This window comes from Schistocerca gregaria, chromosome 2 (genome assembly GCF_023897955.1).
Source record: "Schistocerca gregaria isolate iqSchGreg1 chromosome 2, iqSchGreg1.2, whole genome shotgun sequence".
In the NCBI taxonomy this organism is placed as follows: Eukaryota; Metazoa; Arthropoda; class Insecta; order Orthoptera; family Acrididae; genus Schistocerca; species Schistocerca gregaria.
This window is the reverse complement of record NC_064921.1, coordinates 1,013,978,694-1,013,997,975: the sequence shown is the minus strand read 5'-3', so window position 1 is coordinate 1,013,997,975 and position 19,282 is coordinate 1,013,978,694.

Here is a 19,282-nt window from a genome sequence, read left to right as displayed (position 1 = left end):
GAGTGTGATGGCACAGTGACTAAGAATCTAGCTTTATATTCGGCAGGCCGGAGGTAATCCTGATTTAAATTTTCCACACCTGCTCTGAATCACTGCAGGCGAATATCGGAAAGTTGTGGCTGATTTAGTCCTCTGGCAGTAACCATATTAATAGTATCCAGCACTTAATGGAGCTACTTACTGCCTACATGTCTCGTAACTACTAGGTTCGCCGATCACTTGTTTGACAGCTTATCGTGCAATGAAACTTTCATGATGCCGTAGATATTCCTATATAATTTTGTACTAGTTGATATTGAATTTTAATTCACACTAGTTGCTGAAGAATAAAAAGCAAGGGCTGCAGTAATGAATATGAGGTCATAACACCACTGTACATTTGTATTGTTCTTCCCTGTTTAGCGTCTGACATAGTTAATACTGTTCTTTGGGTTCGTCGGGGCCTTCCTTTTCACACAAATGAAACTGCTTTACGAAATTTATAATAAGTTACTGTGGAAAATTTAAATATATAATAATTATAATTAATGTCAATATTCTAAGAGATGACGTTATGCTAACAAATTTCACATGCGTGATATAGGTTGTGAGAAAGAAGGTAAATTCACGCCCGTCTACAAGATAGGTAGCATTATTGATTCACGACAACCGTCGTCCCTCCCAGACCTACTTCACTGTAGAATACTAAACATATTTTGAGCTAGAACTAAATGAGGTTTCATGAACAGAATGACTTCCTCCATGCCTATCAGCATAGATTCGATGATGTGAAACCTAACACCAACTTTCCTCACATGAGTGCAGAACATCATTTTAATGAAAATTTATTATACTTTATTTTTTGACAATATTTGGTTGTAAGAGCTAAGTAACTACCTACTGTGTGAATGATGTATGTATGGAAAGCAGATGTAAGTCTTAAGTCTGTAAATAGTGGAAGTTTCATTTTAAATCTTGCACATAATCTGACTGTTGTTAACTGAGTATCACTGAAATGAATAATTTACTTTAATTTTTGACAATACTTGGTTGTCATAGCCAAGAAACTAGCAAATGTGTGAATGATGGATTTAATGAAACCAGATGTAAGTATTAAACCTGTAAATATTAGAAGTCTAAATTTAATTCATGTACATAATTGTACTGTTTATTGAGTGAGGATCATTAAAATTAATGAAACTCAAGTTTTTCTAATTACATTTTTGTAATGTGTTTATCCGGCATCTTCCACACCCGGGAGGATTCCCTCTTTTATGGGTCTCTGGAATGAATAGTTAATCTAATCTAATCTCTCTAATTACATTCTGGATGTCATGGACCAAGGTAATCAGGTGGATGCAGGTACTGTTACTGAGATTCTCACACACCAGTTGTTAAACGAATGATACTTTTAACACAATACGTTTCCGAATTACGAATCCCATTGGTAGATTTATAATGAGATAACATAGCCCCAGAAACATATTGTGGTAAAAGCATAACACATTTCAATTGCATCAACTGTGGGTGCTTGTGGAAACATCGTAAATTACCTAAACAAAGACTGTTTTCTTGCCTTGTTTCACAAATTTTATTATGGTTACTGCACAATCTAGATTTCAGGTTGCTAACCCATTTTCAAGTACATTACTGATTCCAATGATGATAATGATAAACATGATGGTAAGGCAAAGATAATGATCTCAAATTCTCAATGTATCGATCCTTGGCTCATGGTAAAGTTACTTCAGTGACCACTGTTGACAAATCACGTATGACATTATGCTGTTCGGTAACTACACTAACATGACTGAACATACCTTGGAATAAAGTTACGCATTAGTCAATAACTCTTTACCTACCGATGTATTGAGCACCAAAGTTTTACTTCTACCCTGGAGCTGTGATAGTATTTAAAGGACAAGAATAACTGAATTGGGTTTCGCGTTTAATAATAGGTGTGGGAATGTACACATCTGTTTTCCATTTCTAAAATTTCTAATTGGCTGAGTTTAGCCCCCTTTTCCCCTGTGTGTAGATGTTGTACGTGTATTGTTTATTTGAGGTTGCTGTTACAGAAATGTTCTGCAAGGGCTGAATCAGGTTTCCTCACTCACCAGCTTACATGATGTTCTGTAAGGCTGGTGCGGATTGATCTACCCATCTATCCAATGTAGCAAGACTGACACTCCTGGCAAACGATCGTATAAACTCCACTTTTTGTGATGGATGGCTGGTTTTTGTCTTTTCCATTGAACAAACAACTACCTACTGTCTGAGGAACATAGAACAGCACAAAGAAACCCTTTGCCTTCAAAATGTTATTTATTCTTTTTTACTTTTTCCAGTTTTTCTGTGTTTACCATTGGGGGCAGTAGGAACCTGGCTTGCTTCGTCATCTTTTTACCTAGAATTCGTCAATGGTATGGGAGTCATATTCATTATTTATGGCTATCTCTTATGTTGTATTAAGTTCCTGGTCAAAGTCTATTTGGGGCAGGGGGATAGAAAGGAGACGATGGTAGGATCTTGGGAGGAAGCTGGAATGAATGCGTCAGTGAAGAAGTCTTTTCGAAAAATTTTAAATTTCTGGTTCCTGTCTTCTATCTTTAAGCTGATGTCCAGGATATTTATGCTGCGCTCCCCCAACTCCACGCTACCTTATATTAGTGTATCACTAGTTCATATTCCCTACAAATTTCTAAAATTGTCTATTGGAACTTTATCACATACAAAGAATGTTATCAACATATCTCTATCAATACTCAACACGTTTTGCCAATTGTTCCCTCTTAAGAAAATCAGTCTTCCACTTGTCCATGAATATTTCCTCTACTAAGAGGATTAAAGGTGGCCCACTGCCAGACCATCTGCTTGCTTATAATAGCTCCCTTGAAAACAGAAATAATTATAATTTAAACAAAATTATGCTTTACTAACAATGCCCAACTGTTCTTCTGGATAAATGTGTGAATACAATGATTGTCTCAATATCTACACAGTCTTTCACTGGAATCCTTGTGAAGGAAGTATGCACATCAAAAGAGACTAATTTAACATTTGTTGGAACCTTAACATCTGTTAACAAGTTGACTAAATCTGAACTGTTCTTAATGCTACATTTCCCTTTGATGTCCAGTTTCTTCTTCGAGATGGTGTTTATCCTCCTGGAAATCTTGTGCACTGGTGCTTGTTTTGTAAATAGCATTGTACATATAGACACTTTTGGTTTTTGCAGCTTCGGTAAACCATGAAGCTATAATGCCCTAGGGTTCATTTGCAGAGTGCTCTTACAGACATATTCAGGGAAGATGTTAGAGCACTTGTTTACTACCTGCTTAGCCTGATCATTGTAAGTAGCTGTTGTATTTTTCTGTAGTCATTGTAGCTGCAGCCGGCCGCGATGGTCTCGCGGTTCTAGGCGCGCAGTCCGGAACTGTGCGACTGCTACGGTCGCAGGTTCGAATCCTGCCTCGGGCATGGATGTGTGTGATGTCCTTAGGTTAGTTAGGTTTAAGTAGTTCTAAGTTCTAGGGGACTAATGACCACAGCAGTTGAGTCCCATAGTGCTCAAAGCCATTTGAACCATTGTAGCTGCCCTAACTGGAAAAATTGTTCTACTTTGCTTCTATAATCTGTTTTTACTAACAGCACTATAGTCCTTCCTTTAACTGCCCTAGCCACAATTATATTACTGTTTCCAATTATAGTTTAAGTTCCTTTACGACTAAGAACTCGTTGTTCTACCGATATTGTGCTTGCTGTTGTTGTTGTTTCTGTGCCTGCTTGATTTCTTCTACACGCTGCACTTCCGTTATTATATCTTTCTGTAGTGCTAGTTGCAGATCAGCCCTTAGATTGTCTAACACTTGAGGTTTTGTTATCAAGACTGGAGCGTGTTTGTGGCATTTTGATAATAACTTTTCTTCTGATTCTGAGAGGGTTAATGTTGATAAATTCACAATTCTATCTGCAAAGTGGATCGGCATTTTTCGGGTTAAGGTTCCCTCCTTCACTGATAATAACTATTATAATTACTTCTTTTGACACAGAAAAATATTTTACATTATGTCTGAAAGTGTGTCCGTAATTGTATTGTCCAACCACATAAATTCACAAGAATGCAGTGATTAAGCTGCACATTTACTAGTTTCAGAAGCATACTCACATTATCACGAACTCTGAACCATTTCGACATTTCTTGTTGTTTTTCATAGTTTTTGTGCTGCCTTTTTCACAACTACTGCGGAAGCTGAGGTTTCATCTATCTTTGTGGTAGCGTAATTTCGCGTTATTTCGTAATTTGGGTACTCTTTATTAAACCAATTTGTTGACTTAGTATAAATCACAGTTAACATGGCTTGGCTTGCATTCAGAATCATTTTAATTGAATCAACTGTGGATGCTTACTAGCAGAAATGTTTAGGGATAAGTGGCAGACTGATTATCTTAAGAGGGAACCAATGGTAAACATGTTGTGTACTGGTACAGATTTGCTAATAATATTCTTGGTATGTGGAGAGGTTCCAGTGGACAGTCACCCAAATTTGTGGTACATAGGAACCAGTGGGGCACTGTTATAAAGGTCACAATGAAGTTGGGGGGGGGGGGGCAGCCGAAATTTCGTGGACATTAGCTTAAAGATACAAGACAGCAACCAGAAACTTAAAACTTGTCGAATAGACTCCTTCACTGACACATTCATCCTGGCATCCTCTCAGCATCCTGCAGCCTATAAACATGTAGCATTCCACCACATGATCCAACGTCTCCTTCCGATCCCTATGTCCCAAGAAGACTTTCACCAGGAACTTGTTGTTCTTGTTTGTTGTTATGGTCTTCAGTCCAGCGACTGGTTTGATGCAGCTCTCCATGATACTTTATGCTGTGCAAGCTTCTTTATCTCTGAGTAAGTACAGTAACCTATATGCTTCTGAATCTGCTTAGTGTACTCATTCTTTGGCCTCCCTCTACGATGTTTCCCTCCAATACTAAATTTGTGATTCGTTGGTGCCTCAGAACGTGTCCTACCAATCGATCCCTTCTATTCAAGCTGTGCCAAGAATTCCTCTTCTCCCCACTTCTATTCATTACCTCCTCATTAGTTACGCGTTCTACCCATCTAATCTTCAGCACTCTTCTGTAGCACCACATTTCGAAGGCTTCTATTCTCTTTTTGTCTAAACTATTTATCGTCCATCTTTCACTTCTATAAATGAGTACACACAGTAGAAATACTTTCAGGAAAGAGTTCCTGGCACTTTAATCTATACTCTATGTTAACAAATTTCTCTTCTTCGGAAACGCTTTCCTAGCCTTTTCCAGTCTATATTTTATATCATCCTTACTTCGGCCATCATCAGTTACTTTTTCTCCCTAAAATCCAGGAACTTAATACAACAAACACAATAACCACAAGTCATGAATTGGACTTCAACATCATTGACAAAATTCTAGGTACAAAGATGAAGAATAAAGCCAGCTCCCTACTGTTCCCAATGAAAAACACAGACAGACTGAAAAAGAAAACCTTTTCATAGGGAAAACATCGAACAGGCTTAGTAACATTTTGAAGGCGAAGGGTTTCTCTTTGCTGTTCTATGTCCCTCAGACAACGCAAAAGACAAGCAACCATCCATCCATCACAAAACCTCAGGTTTATAAGATCATATGCCGGGAGTGTCAGTCGTGCTGCGTTGGGCAGACGGAAGGTCAATCTGCACCAGGCTTAAAGAACATAATAGAGGCTGGACATTGAAGAAACCTGATTCAGCCTTTATGCAACATTGCCTTAACAACAACCACAAATACATAATAGATGTATAAGTCGTACACTTAGAGGAAAAGGGGGCTAAACTCAGCCAGTTAACATTTTAAATATATAAAAAAAGATGTGTAGATCCCCGCACCTCTTATTAAATGAGAAAACCCAATTCAGTTATTCACCTCGATTAGATGATATCACAACTGCAGGATGGAAGTAAAACTTTGGGCCACAGTACATCAGTACATGAGAAGTTTTTGGATGACATTTAAGTTTATTTCTAGGTATGTTTAGCCTTGTTAGTGTAGACGTTGAATTGCGTAATTGCATATGTAATATGTCAAAAATGATCATTGAAGTAATCTTAGATTAAGCCACGGTCGATACATTAAGAAGATCAGACATCTATCTTTGCCTTATCATCACGTTTGTCACTGAATTATTATCTTTGGAATCAATAATGTACTTGAAAATGGGGTTATAACAGAAACTTAGGTTGTGCAGTAACCACAGAAAAATTTGTGAAAAAAGGCAAAAAACAGTAAACAGTGTTTGTTTAGGTAATATCACACCTTTGACAACTGGTGGATACCATTCTGAGTCACGATACATGAGGCATGTGTGCAATGGCGTCAGAGCAGGTATCAAGAATGGAGATAATTTGACTTTCGATAAGCGTTTGTCTCCGTACCACATCAGTTTTTACTAACGAAGTATGGTTATGCCAGGCATAATACAAAACTTTGTAATGGGTTCAGGACTTCTTGGTACACAGGATGCAGCATGTTGTCATGTATGGATTATTATAAAATATGTCAAAGTAACTTTACGCTCGTCGTAGGGAAGCTTGTTGGCTTCTATGTTGTTTGCGTTGTGTATTAGTAACCTGGCAGACCTGTATTAATAGTCACCTCTGAGGTTTTACTGATAATGCAGTCATGTATAATTAAGTAATGAATGTGTTAGAGTTTTCGAAGTGCTCAAAGATTTGCAATTTTCCCGCAATGCTCATGGTGTAAAATTGTGAATTTCACGAAACTCAAAGAGGTAGTATCTTTTGACTGCAAACAATGAATCAGAACTGGCATCAGTACTCTCATGATAATACCTTCATGTAACATTTTGTGATGATGTAAAATGGAAGAACCACATAGCTGTAGTTCTACGTAACGCAGGCGGCTCACTTCGGTTCATTGGAAAGATAGCAGGACACTGCATTCAGTTTACAAAGGAGACTGCTCACCTGTCCTCCTTATATTGCACTGTCTCTTCACGTTGTGGCCCTTTCCAACTAGGAACAAGAGGGCATAGTGAACGTATTTAAACGAGGGTAGGACGAAGAGACACAAAAATGCCGAATTGCAGTCACAGAATCTCCTGGGAAAACCAGTATTAAATAAGTAACCAAGAAATATTCTTCATTCCAAAAAATTTCATTTCCACAGGTAGCACGAAGATATAACGACTAGTTAAAGTGTACACAGAGGCATTCCAGTAGTGATTTTTAGCGCACTCCATACACAATTGGAATTTGAATAACACAAATGTTGCTGAGTGCCAAATACAGTCTGCTATTCGCTTTATATGTGTTTTGAGGGTATATGTACCAACCTTTATGGTGATATGGCTGTAAAAGGAAGTACTTTTTGCTTGAATTGTAATCAGTGTCATCCGATAGTAGAAATTCCGCGTAAGTAAGTATTACTGGAAGTGTTCTATGTACCCTAATGAAAATGGGCTAGATTTCTGACAGTTTACCAATGTTTCATTCATTTTGGTACATGGTGGCAGGACATAAAAGTTACGCAGGAGGATCGTACAAACATACCGCCGTTTCAGTCTCGTACAGATTCCGGTATGGAGGACATCTCTGGGGTTGTGAAGCAGCAGAATGGGTTGCAAATAAATAAATCGCCAGGTTCTGATGGGTTTCCAATTCGGTTTTACAGAGAGTACTCTACTGCATTGGCTCCTTACTTAGCTTGCATTTATCGCGAATCTGTTGCCCAACGTAAAGTCCAGAGCGACTGGAAAAAAGCGCAGGTGACGCCTCTATATAAGAAGGGTAGAAGGAGGAATCTCAAAATTACAGACCAATATCCTTAACATCGGTTTGTTGCAGGATTCTCGAACATGTTACCGGTTCGAATATAATGATTTTCCTTGAGACAGAGAAGTTGCTGTCCATGCATCAGCACGGCTTTAGAAAACATCGCTCCTGCGGAACGCCACTCGCCCTTTTTTCACATGATATCTTGCGAACCATGAATGAAGGGCATCAGACGGATGCCATATTCCTTGACCTCCGGAAAGCGTTTGACTCGGTGCCCCACTGCAGACTCCTAACTAAGGTACGAGCATATGCGATTGGTTCCCAAGTATGTGAGTGGCTCGAAGATTTCTTAAGTAATAGAACCCAGTACGTTGCCCTCGATGGTGAGTGTTCATCGGAAGTGAGGGTATCATCTGGAGTGCCCCAGGGAAGTCTGGTAGGTCCGCTGTTGTTTTCTATCTACATAAATGATCTTTTGGATAGGGTGGATGGCAATGTGCGGCTGTTTGCTGATGATGCTGTGGTGTACGGGACGGTGTCGTCGTTGAGTAACTGTAGGAGGATACATGATGTCTTGGACAGGATTTGTGATTGGTGTAAAGAATGGCAGCTAACTCTAAATATAGATACATGTAAATTAATGCACATGCATTGGAAAAAGAATCGTGTAATGTTTGAACACTTCATTAGTAGTGTAGCTCTTGACACAGTCACGTGGATTAAATATTTGGGCGTAACAATGCAGAGCGATAGGAAGTGGGACAAGCATGTAATGGCAGTTGTGGGGAAGGCAGATAGTCGTCCTCGGCTCATTGGTAGAATTTCGGGAAGATGTGGTTCATCTGTAAAGGAGGCCGCTTATAAAACACTAATACGACCTATTCTTGAGTACTGCTCGATCGTTTGGGATCCCTATCAGGTCGGATTGAGGGAGGACATAGAAGCAATTCAGAGGCGGGCTGCTAGATTTGTTACTGGTAGGTTTGATCATCACGCGAGTGAGGCGAAAATGCTTCAGGAACTCGGGTGGGAGTCTCTAGAGTAAAGGAGACGTTCTTTTCGTGAATCGCTACTGAGGAAATTTAGAGAACCAGCATTTGAGGCTGATGGCAGTACAATTTTACTGCCGCCAGCTTACATTTCGCGGAAAGACCACAAAGATAAAATAAGAGAGATTAGGGCTCGTACAGAGGCATATAGGCAGTCATTTTTCCCTCGTCCTGTTTGGGAGTGGAACAGGGAGAGAAGATGCTAGTTGTTGTCCGAGTTACCCTCCGCCACGCGCCGTATGGTGGATTGCGGAGTATGTATGTAGATGTAGATGTACATAAAGCACGTCGATCATGCTGCCAGTGGAATGAAATTAAGTATGATTGCTGTCCGTGCTTGGCTTTTTGTGTACAGTAGTAGTTATCGACAGCCGTCGATAATAAAGAGAAGCTTGAGTGCTGTACGTTGATTCCACAATGCTAAATTCTGGGGCACTTTCTTTCTGGGTAAGTAATGCAACTCGGTACATTAAGATTCCTGTAATGGAAGGAAAGAGAGTGTCACGCGCCGGCGGCTGGCGTCGCGGCGCTCACAAGGTCGCAGGCGGGAGTACAAGTACCTGCCAGGAACAATGAGAACGAGCAGGTATTCCGCGACGCGGCCTGCATTATGTATACGGCGGCCAGCGAGAAAATGACATAATGCGCCGCGCGCCGTGAATGCTGAGCGGCTTTACGTTGTCACCTGTTCACTGTGCCGGAATGCAGCTGATTTCTCTGAAACTGCCTTCAACCGATATGCTCCTTTCAAGTTACACTAAAAATACATGAAACCATTATTTTTCTTTACCGCACCGCAATTCATCGACAACACACGAATGGTGATTTACGGAAGGCGAGCTTCAGAGGTTCCGTTGACAGCGATGTCATTCAAGACGGAGCACAAGTTTGCATTAAAGGAGGAAATCAGCCGTATCCGTCTCGACGGTGGCACTGGTACTTCACCATTCAGTGATCTATGGTGTCCGCAGGAAAGCTCAGTATGGGTGGTCAGATCGTCATTTGAACCGCTATCCTGTGTAATATAAGCCCGATTACACAACCTGTTTGTCATATCGTGCGGTCCCGGGAAACGGGATGCTGCGATCAGACGCTTCAACGTGAAACCTAAATTAAACCTGAATAAATTTTCAACTGCCAAGATCACTAAAATCATTTATCCATAGAGATCACTGGTTTCGGAAAACCTCTGTGGTCATCTTCGAGTTTCAAAAGGTGAGACCGAAAGTATTAGGATAAAGCAACTAACATAACAGGTGAAGGTTTGCAATACATGGAATAACAACGCACTTGTGTTTATATCGTTACCCAATCTTCCTCTTCAGTACAATAAATGACGCTATACAACGTATATCCGTAATGCTATCGTGGGCTGTGCTACAAGTCGGCAAGTAAATTTTAAAGTAACAGCTGCTAACACACATCTTATTGCACCGCTTACAAGTGCTAACATTCATTTCATAAAGAATTTTTATAAAATGTTGTCAAGTTTTTTTAAAAGAAATGATGGAAAAATTTTCATGTACGAGCAATGTTCTCAAGTCTTTTTTAACATGATGTGAAAAAATTCATTTACAAACAATTTTTTATGAAATATTTGTTTTGTAAATAAAAGTCTCCTTTTCTTGCTGCATTGTTATTTATTTCTCACAGATGCGTTTCGCCTATTTTTATTCTAAGGCATATTCATGGGGATCTAGAACGATACAGTTTTGTTTTGATATTTGTTATTTTTAGATTATTCGCATTCTTTTATAACTAAGTAATTACAGTTTGTTGGCATCTGTGTTTCCTTTCATCTGGACCGGCCGGAGTGGCTGTGCGGTTCTAGGCTCTTCAGTCTGGAACCGCGCGACTGCTACGGTCGCAGGTTCGAATCCTCCCTCGGGGAATGGATGTTTGAGATGTCCTTAGGTTAGTTAGGTTTAAGTACTTCTAAGTTCAAGGGGACTGACGACCTCAGATGTTAAGTCCCATAGTGCTCAGAGCCATTTGAATCTTTCATCTGGTCATTTCTGAAACATAAGCACATTTTTACTTCCCAGCTTTTTCCTTCACACTGTTAACCATACATACCCTTATTTTTGTAGTACACTATTACTGTTTGGTGGCTATATATTTCTTCAAAAACTGTTCTTTTGAAGACGTAAATATTGCGAGTTCACTACGTGTTTCCTCCTGTTTAGTTTGTTTACCTACACGCTGTCAACCTAGTGAACTTGCAGTATGTACATCTTTAAAAGAACAGTTCTCGAGCAAACATATATAACTACTGGCTAAAGAGGAATTCTGCACCACAAAAATAGGATAAAGTTCGGAAATAAAAATGAGTTTATGTTTCGGAAATGAAATAGTATTCGACCTCCAGACCAGATGAGAGGAAACGCAGATGCCAAGAAACTGTAAGTGGTCAGTTAGTTTAAATAATGCGACGTGATCTGTTTGCTAATCTAAAAATAACAAACAGCAAAACAAAGCTGTGTCGTTGTAGATCCCAATGAAGATGTCTTAGAATAAAACAAGGCGAAATGCGTATGGGAGAAATAAATTACAGTGCAGCAAGGAAAGGCGGTTTGTTGTTTCAATACAAATAATTCTGTGCTTGCTGTGGAGGACGGCCAGGCAGACAAACTTGCTAATGTATTATGACTTGTGAACATGATGTTACAGACTTTTTTTTAAACTGTCGAATATTGACCTGGTTAATATGTTATGATAATAACTTAGGCATGTGCATTTATGTGGAATAGTACATCCACGGCTTAGTCTAATGTGAGATGATATTATCGATTCGTGCTGTTATTGGGCCATCTGTTGTATCTATGTATCACTAAAAGTGTTTACGCCGGAATCTTTCAGTTGTAAAGTGGTGATAAATGTGTGGACTTGTAAGCGGTGTAATAACATGTGTGAACATAGTTGTTCTTTATAACTGACATGCTGCCTTCTAGTACAGCTCGCGATACCAACACGGACATACATTGTAGAACACCACTTTCTGTAATGAAGGAGAAGGTTTGGTAATAATGTAAACTTACATATGTTGTTATTCCATATATTCCAGCGCTTGATTGTAATTATATGCGCTGTTATGTTAGTTGCCGCATCCTAGCATTTCTGGACCCAACTGTTGTAGATCCAAAAATGGCACCAGTAAATCGCTGAAACCGGTAATCTGTATGAAAAACTTATTTAAGCAATTTTGGCAGCTAAATTTTTATCACTGTTAATAATACAACAATCGCCCCCATGCTGACGATATCAGGTGTGTATATGAAATCTATATATCTACTGTATTGTCGTGAACCAAACGACGTAAGAGAAATGCTATTTGTGCATCAGTCGGCTGCACGCAATCAACACAGTAAAAGAGATCAACACGGAGACGTGACAGAACTGCATAATGGAGAAGTTGTCCGATTTGGCGTTCGTTGTGTTATTCAGTGCTTTGGTATTTAACGAATTTGTAAATGAAAATGATAATCTTATTTTATTACACTGAGTAATTACTAAATAATTTTTCTCCCGGCTAAAGAGTTGATCAAGTTGCTAAAGAACTCCAAGTTAACGTCGTGTTAAAGTGTTGTCTGTAAGTTGTGTAAGTGTCACTAAATCACAGTTCATACAACGTATTCTACACAACTATGGATTATGATGGAAACAGTTATCTTCAGCAAACTGATCATTAAAACCACCGAATATCAGCCGTGCACAACACTGACGTATGTTACCTGAAACAATATTCTTCGCAACTCGTGCGTAATTAATTTCGTCTCCGTACATGAGCTAGAAAAGTCTGTTATAACGATCGTGGTATGAGCACTGTTTTTAAAGTACAATCTGATTCGAATCATTTTCATTAAAATAAGTTCGGAACCACCGGTGCACATTTATTTTTACACATTTGTATTACGTTCGGCATTTATGTTTGCAGAGTTGCGTAATTTGAATTTGCCGCTGAAGTGATTGTTAAGATGGCGGCAGACAATTGATAGAGACTTTCTATTGTTAGACCAGATAAGTAGGTATTTGAAATCATTATTAAATTCTATAAACTATACTTTCATATTGTGCACTATTTATACTTCTTCAAGCAAACATTTGATTTGTTTCTAAGGAAAACACAGACAAAAACGCGATGCAAATCGTTATCATCAATGGCTGTGCTCCTTGCAGCGGAAAGAAATAATTAACACAGATAATGCTTACTGAGAAAGGAATTAAAGTTACAAATAATTATTCACTCATATTTATAATAATAATGAACTCTATTTTCAAGTAATAATTAACAAATAATTACAACTTCTTAACAAACCTCAGTTTGATATGCGACCGCAACTTACAAAAGCCAACCAACAAAAGGTAAAAACAAACGAAGACAAACGCAGATCAAAAAATGATATTACAATTATCATTTTCTTGGTATGATACACATCGGTATGTCCAATTACATCGTAGAATAGTATATAAATAATTAATATTTATAAGTTTTCACTGTTTTTTCATACGCCGAATAGATAATGCTTATAACGGTCACAGGCATAATTTCCTCTCGTCGCACTCTAGCCTAAAATTTATCACGTGGATGTTACAATGCCCCCTGGGCTGAGAAAAAAAAAATTAGTTTATCTATTGTATATTTTTTTATCAGTCCACGTAGTCCACGTAGATTTGCTACTCTAAAGATGCAAATGTTTAGTTTCAATGTTGTTTTCGACACGACAAAATTATAGTTGAATGGAGTACTTTAAATGACTGCAGTGACTGTATTATCTCGGAAATTGCTGCGGATACTTCCCGGATTAACTTATCCCCCCCACCATTTGGGTTCACTGGACAGGGAAAACCGGGAATGAAACCATCCAAGGGGATTCAAGAAAATACAGACACCTACTTTTAACAGTCACGCTTGACATGATTGTATCAAAATATGCTGGAAAATGCAAATTTGTGACTGTTGTAAGCATCTGAGATAAAGAATGTTTTCTCATGGTAGTATATCATAAAATTTCCAAAGTCACTGATTTATCGAATGTCATATGAATTTGCTGCTGACGTCGTAAGACCGCCCCCGTGTCGAGCCGTTGGACCGCAGACAGGTAGTGGGTGCGGCTGGACCGCCCCTGGCCGAGTCGGTGGGGCGTCGGCTGCCGTCGGCTGCATCGTGGTTTGGATCTGCTACTGACTAGAAGTCGCGCTGCAGCAGGTCTTGTTTCTCCTTTCCCACGTCCCTCAGTTTAAGACGGGTACATGAGATGTCACAATATAAGCATCAGTGACAACATAATTACTACTCTCAACCTGTGGAAAAGTTTATTAGTGTCCATTTCACTCACATTCACACGGATGGAATTAGACTGTTTTTGGAGTATGTTCTGTATTTTGACACTGTTCTACACAGTGTAGTGATTCATATGTAAGTTCATCACAATATGCACATTTTGAACACTGCACCGTTAATCATACAAGTGTCCGCAGTGTGTCTCGTTACTTAAGCGGAATGTAAGTATTTTCGCGACGCGCTGCGTAGCCAACGTTGCATTATTGTTTTGCCGCGCGGCTGGCTGTACAGTTCGTCACATTAACTTTGGCACGCGGAGACGCTTCTTATCAAACTACTAAAGGTCATCAGTTCAAGTTAATTATTAATACAGTCAAAAGTACTCAACGTTCATAGCGTTGCTGCTAACTTTGACAATCCAAGAGCGCTCATAAGGTTACGTGATCACAGTTTTTATCACTGTTCATCATTATTCACAATGTAAATCACGGTTCTTCACGCGTCCACTAGTTCCTGCGAAACACGTTTCACTGTTCTGATTCCTGTCAGTAGTTTTCCAGAGTACTTAACAGACAATCTGTATGCAAGTGACACTTTTCAAATAATGAGGTCTGGAACATTTGCAAGTAAGTTCATATTACCATGACTGAATAACAAAATTTAAAATTTTACACTGTCACATAAACATGAGACAATATAAAATTTTCAGAATCTGCTACATTACCTTGACCATGAGATCATCACTGAACTGTCCAGATAACTGAACTGTCCATTTTCATTACAGATACATATATTTCTATTTTTTGTGATTGTTATTTACCGTGTTTTTAGGACAGATGTCCATGTTCGGTTTGTCTAACAGGAATGTTGCTCATAAGAGCATTTTAAATGACTTCGTAATGAAACCGTGTACGTAAATCAGTACACATTCAGATTTCGCTTCACTAGTGGTGACAGCAGTTTATTTTATTTTTTATTATTTTTTTTTCAGTCACACAGCTCACACGCCACCAACACTCGCTACGTGTGTGGGACTACATGACTCAACCTTATGAAAATATTTTTGTTATATCCATTCTACGAACAAGTATAGTATTTAAGCATTTTAATCATTTCTATCCTACATATAGAAAGGTAAAATTCCTCACATTTAATGCAACAACACTCAAGTGTTTATCAAGTTACTGGTCCCTTTTAGAGTAAAATACGTTTATTATGGGGATTCTCCACTCCTTGTTCAAATAATTCAAGAACATTGGAGTGTAATACTTGACATAAAACTTTAAACTAATACATACACAATATTATCACATTATTACTGCTAATTGGTTTACCATAAACATTAAAGTTACAGTTATGGGGTAGAGCACTTGCACTTCTGATTGGTCCTTTGTATCACTTCGTTTTTCTTAGTCCAGGGGACCGAGTAAGATGCTCTGCAATAGGTATTGTGCGGATATACTTTCAAATTATACTGGTAATCTTTTATGACTACAGGGCGTTCAGTGAATACTTCGAGATATCCGGATAATAATTCTGTTAATTGTCTAGCCTCTGAAGCATTAATGCAAGTTGCCTCCTGTACTTTCTCTTCTATCGTTGTGACAATGTCACTCACGTTGCTGGGTGCATCGTTATTTCGATTTTTGTGACACATCTGTGGGTGCTTGTGATCGAACACTAACAACTTCTGTTTGCTGACAGAAAGATTCATTTTTCTCATCAGCGGAAGGTTCGCAACGAACTCCCGATTCAGCATTAATGTTATGGGTAGCTGTTCGTACTGAAGTGCACATGTCCCACGGGCGAGATCAATTACAGCTTCCCTTTCCCTAAGGAATTCAAGACCCAGAAGCACCGGTACTGACAAGTTTTCCATTAGTAGGAATGTGCATAATAAGCGATCATTTCCCAAGGAAACTTCCACCTGTGTCTGGTATTTTACACTCCGTGCCTTTTTTCCCAATGCCTCTACTACCTTACAATTTGCAACCTGCAAAATCGGCAGTCTCCTTACCTCCGATACGTTCTTGAAAAACTGCGTGTTCATAACTGATACATTCGCACCTGTGTCAAGCAGAATAGTAGTTGTTACACCATTTACAGCTCCTGTGACACTTGCTTGGATGTTTTCCCTTGGTGGCTTATCAGAGACAGCAGGTTCCTGATATAGCTCATCTTCGATCATGTTGCCATCCTGGTACCATATCATGTTTATTTTTTGTTCTGTCGACCTATTGCCTTCATTGATGGCCTCGGTGACCTGGCGAAGGCCTACAGGGACCGAAATTAGTTTGTTGGCTTCTGAGTGTTATGTTTTGTTTCCGAAGGTACCTCCACCATTCTGACATTTTGTGAGTTTTCAGTCGGTGGAGGCGTGCTTGGATCCCACCACGGTGGATATTGATTGCTTGGTATAGGTATAGCCTTACATAATTTATTGGCTGACCTGAATTGATAGAATTTTGCCGCGGCTGCCAATGACTTGGCCCTGGCTGTCACCAATATTCACTGTCACCCCGCATATTTTTAGGCTTGTCTTTATATGGATTGTCTGGCTTGTTGTCATTTCGTCTCTTTCGGTTGCTATTGTTATTGTTTGGGTTTTCATTGTGGTACGGCCTCTGATTACCATTTGGTTGTTGGTGTTCTTCGGCCTTTTGATAATTACTGTTATTATTATTAGGATAACCAAAATTTTGGTTGTAGTGGTTCCTACTACTATTATTGTTACTGTAGAAATGAATTGTATTCTATAAGCTTTACTTTTATTTTTCTTTGGACTACCTTCGCCCCTATTTCCATTATTTCCATTCCATGAATTTTTTCTATTAGGACTATTATTATTGCTGATCACGTCAGAATTTTTTCTGGCGTTTTCTTGCACTAGATCCAGAGATACAAATACAGACAGAAATTCTTTCAAATCGGTGTCTGTAACATCAAATAATTTTTCACTAATATGTATGGGTAATCTAGCTTTTAACACTCACAATAAGTCTCTGGTGGTTACTGGCTCATCTAAGTACTGGGTCATGTTAATATATTTTTCAGAGTACTTTCTTACGGAACCTGACTTCGGATTGTACATTTCTGCATTGTAAACAATTTTACGGAGTCGCTCTTGAGTAGACGCTGACCAGAATTGATGAAGGAACGGCTTCTCAAAGCCGTGGAATGTCTTGTAAGTTTCTGCTGTATTTAAAGCCCAGAGCGACGTATCACCAGAAATATGTGAAACGACAAACTGTATTTTCTGTTCCTCCGACCATGATTTTCGAAGAACAGTTGTGAAGTTTCGAATGAAAACTACTGGATGTATGTTTTTCTTGATTTCTTCGTTAAATATTTGAAATTGTCTATGCTTAATTAGGCTTTCTTCATGCAACAAAGTAGTTAAGTGCATGGAATTGCTATCATTCGCACGTGGTGTGGTTACTTTATTACAAGTACATTCTATTCCACTATTAGTGTTCCTTGGTGCCCCATATTGCTTGGTAAGATAGGTTTAATACCAAAATTTAGTCTTCCTTGTGGTGCATTAAAATTCGCCGTTAGATTATCTCAGATTTTTTCCCTGTCAGTACCAGTGTTCTCATTACTGCATACTGTAAGATTTTCAAAGTTTTGATTTTCAGAGCTCAGCACCCTGGCTACTTCTGTTCGGACTTGTTTTCGGATTTCAGAGAGAATGTCCTCCTGCATTGTTTCTACAGCGGTAGCCAAGGCTTTGAATTGGTTCTTTAGTCTATCTACTTTAGTTTGAGGACTATTGACGTGAACTGGAATGTTTGTTAACGGTTCAATAGTGGTTTTTACTGCATCGATCTCCTGCTTAAAATGGGTAGTAATAGCATTATCACTATCGACCAACACTTGATTTGTCCTACGGACAATTTCTTTATCTCTTTTCAGGAAAATATTGTTTATATTTCCAATAAATTTCTTTTCCTTTTCTTGGTCCTTAGCTCCTGTTGCTGTTTTTCTATAAGCTTTTCCTGTCTACGTTTTTCCTTTTCCTGGTGACGTTGTCTTTCACGCTCCTGCTCTTTAAGCTCGCGTTGTTTTTCACGCTCTTTAATAGTAAACTTTTCAAAAAATGCCGTTAGCATATCCTTTATGGACATAGCTTGAGCATTGCTAATTTCTGCCCCTTGCCCAGAAGAAATATTGTCATTAATTCTTAACTGGTTGAATCCAGGAGTATCAGTTTGTTTTGGCAACTCCTCGGTGCTACTATCAGTCGGGACATCGGTTTCTAAAATATGATTCATAATAAAATTTTCTAATAATTCAACAGAAATATGGGTAGATTGTTCTACCTGAGACTCTGATGTCACCTCTGCATCAGTATGCTCATTCGGTTTATTTTTCTTCTGTTTAACCATTCTACCATTAATATATCACAACAAATATATAAATCACTGACAAGCACCAGTTGACACAAAATGATCTTATAACTAACACATATACACAAATAACACTCGAAAATATTATTCCCGCAGCCAGAATATTCAATTATTACTACTTATTGCTGCAGAAACTGACCGAATATGGACATCCGAATTAATTGACAGTTGTGGACTGCGCTGAAGTTACTCGTGTGTTGGGCACCAGTGCAGTTACAGGTTCGTACAATAGTTCGGTAGGAAGATGTCAATGCTCATGAAACAAATAAATAAACAATGATGAATAGTTTGTTTTGGTACCTCGCACCTGTATTAGACCTCAATTTTAATTATTAAGATGAATAAATGTTGATCGGTGACCCCACGTTGGGCGCCAGTGTGGCATTCGCTGTGTTATTCAGTGGTTTGGTATTGAACTTATTTGTAAATGAAAATGATATTTTCTTGTAGAACAAAAGTATCATAAAACTGCCGAAAGAAATCCCAAGACACAGTGTCCCAAGAATCTGGCACAATTTGTTGCTATTCGGCGATTGTTCTTACAGGACATGGAGAATGAATAAGTACCTGCTAAATTATAACCCAAACTTGTTCAATTCCGGACAGTCCTGGTGATCTTGCAGACCGGGGCAGTTGTTGTGTGCGAACGGAAGTCCTTCCCGTTGGAGCAGCTGTAATTGGACTTGTCCTGCTGAAAAAGTACTTCACCCTCCTTTCGAAGTAATGGCAGTTGCTCGGGGATGACAG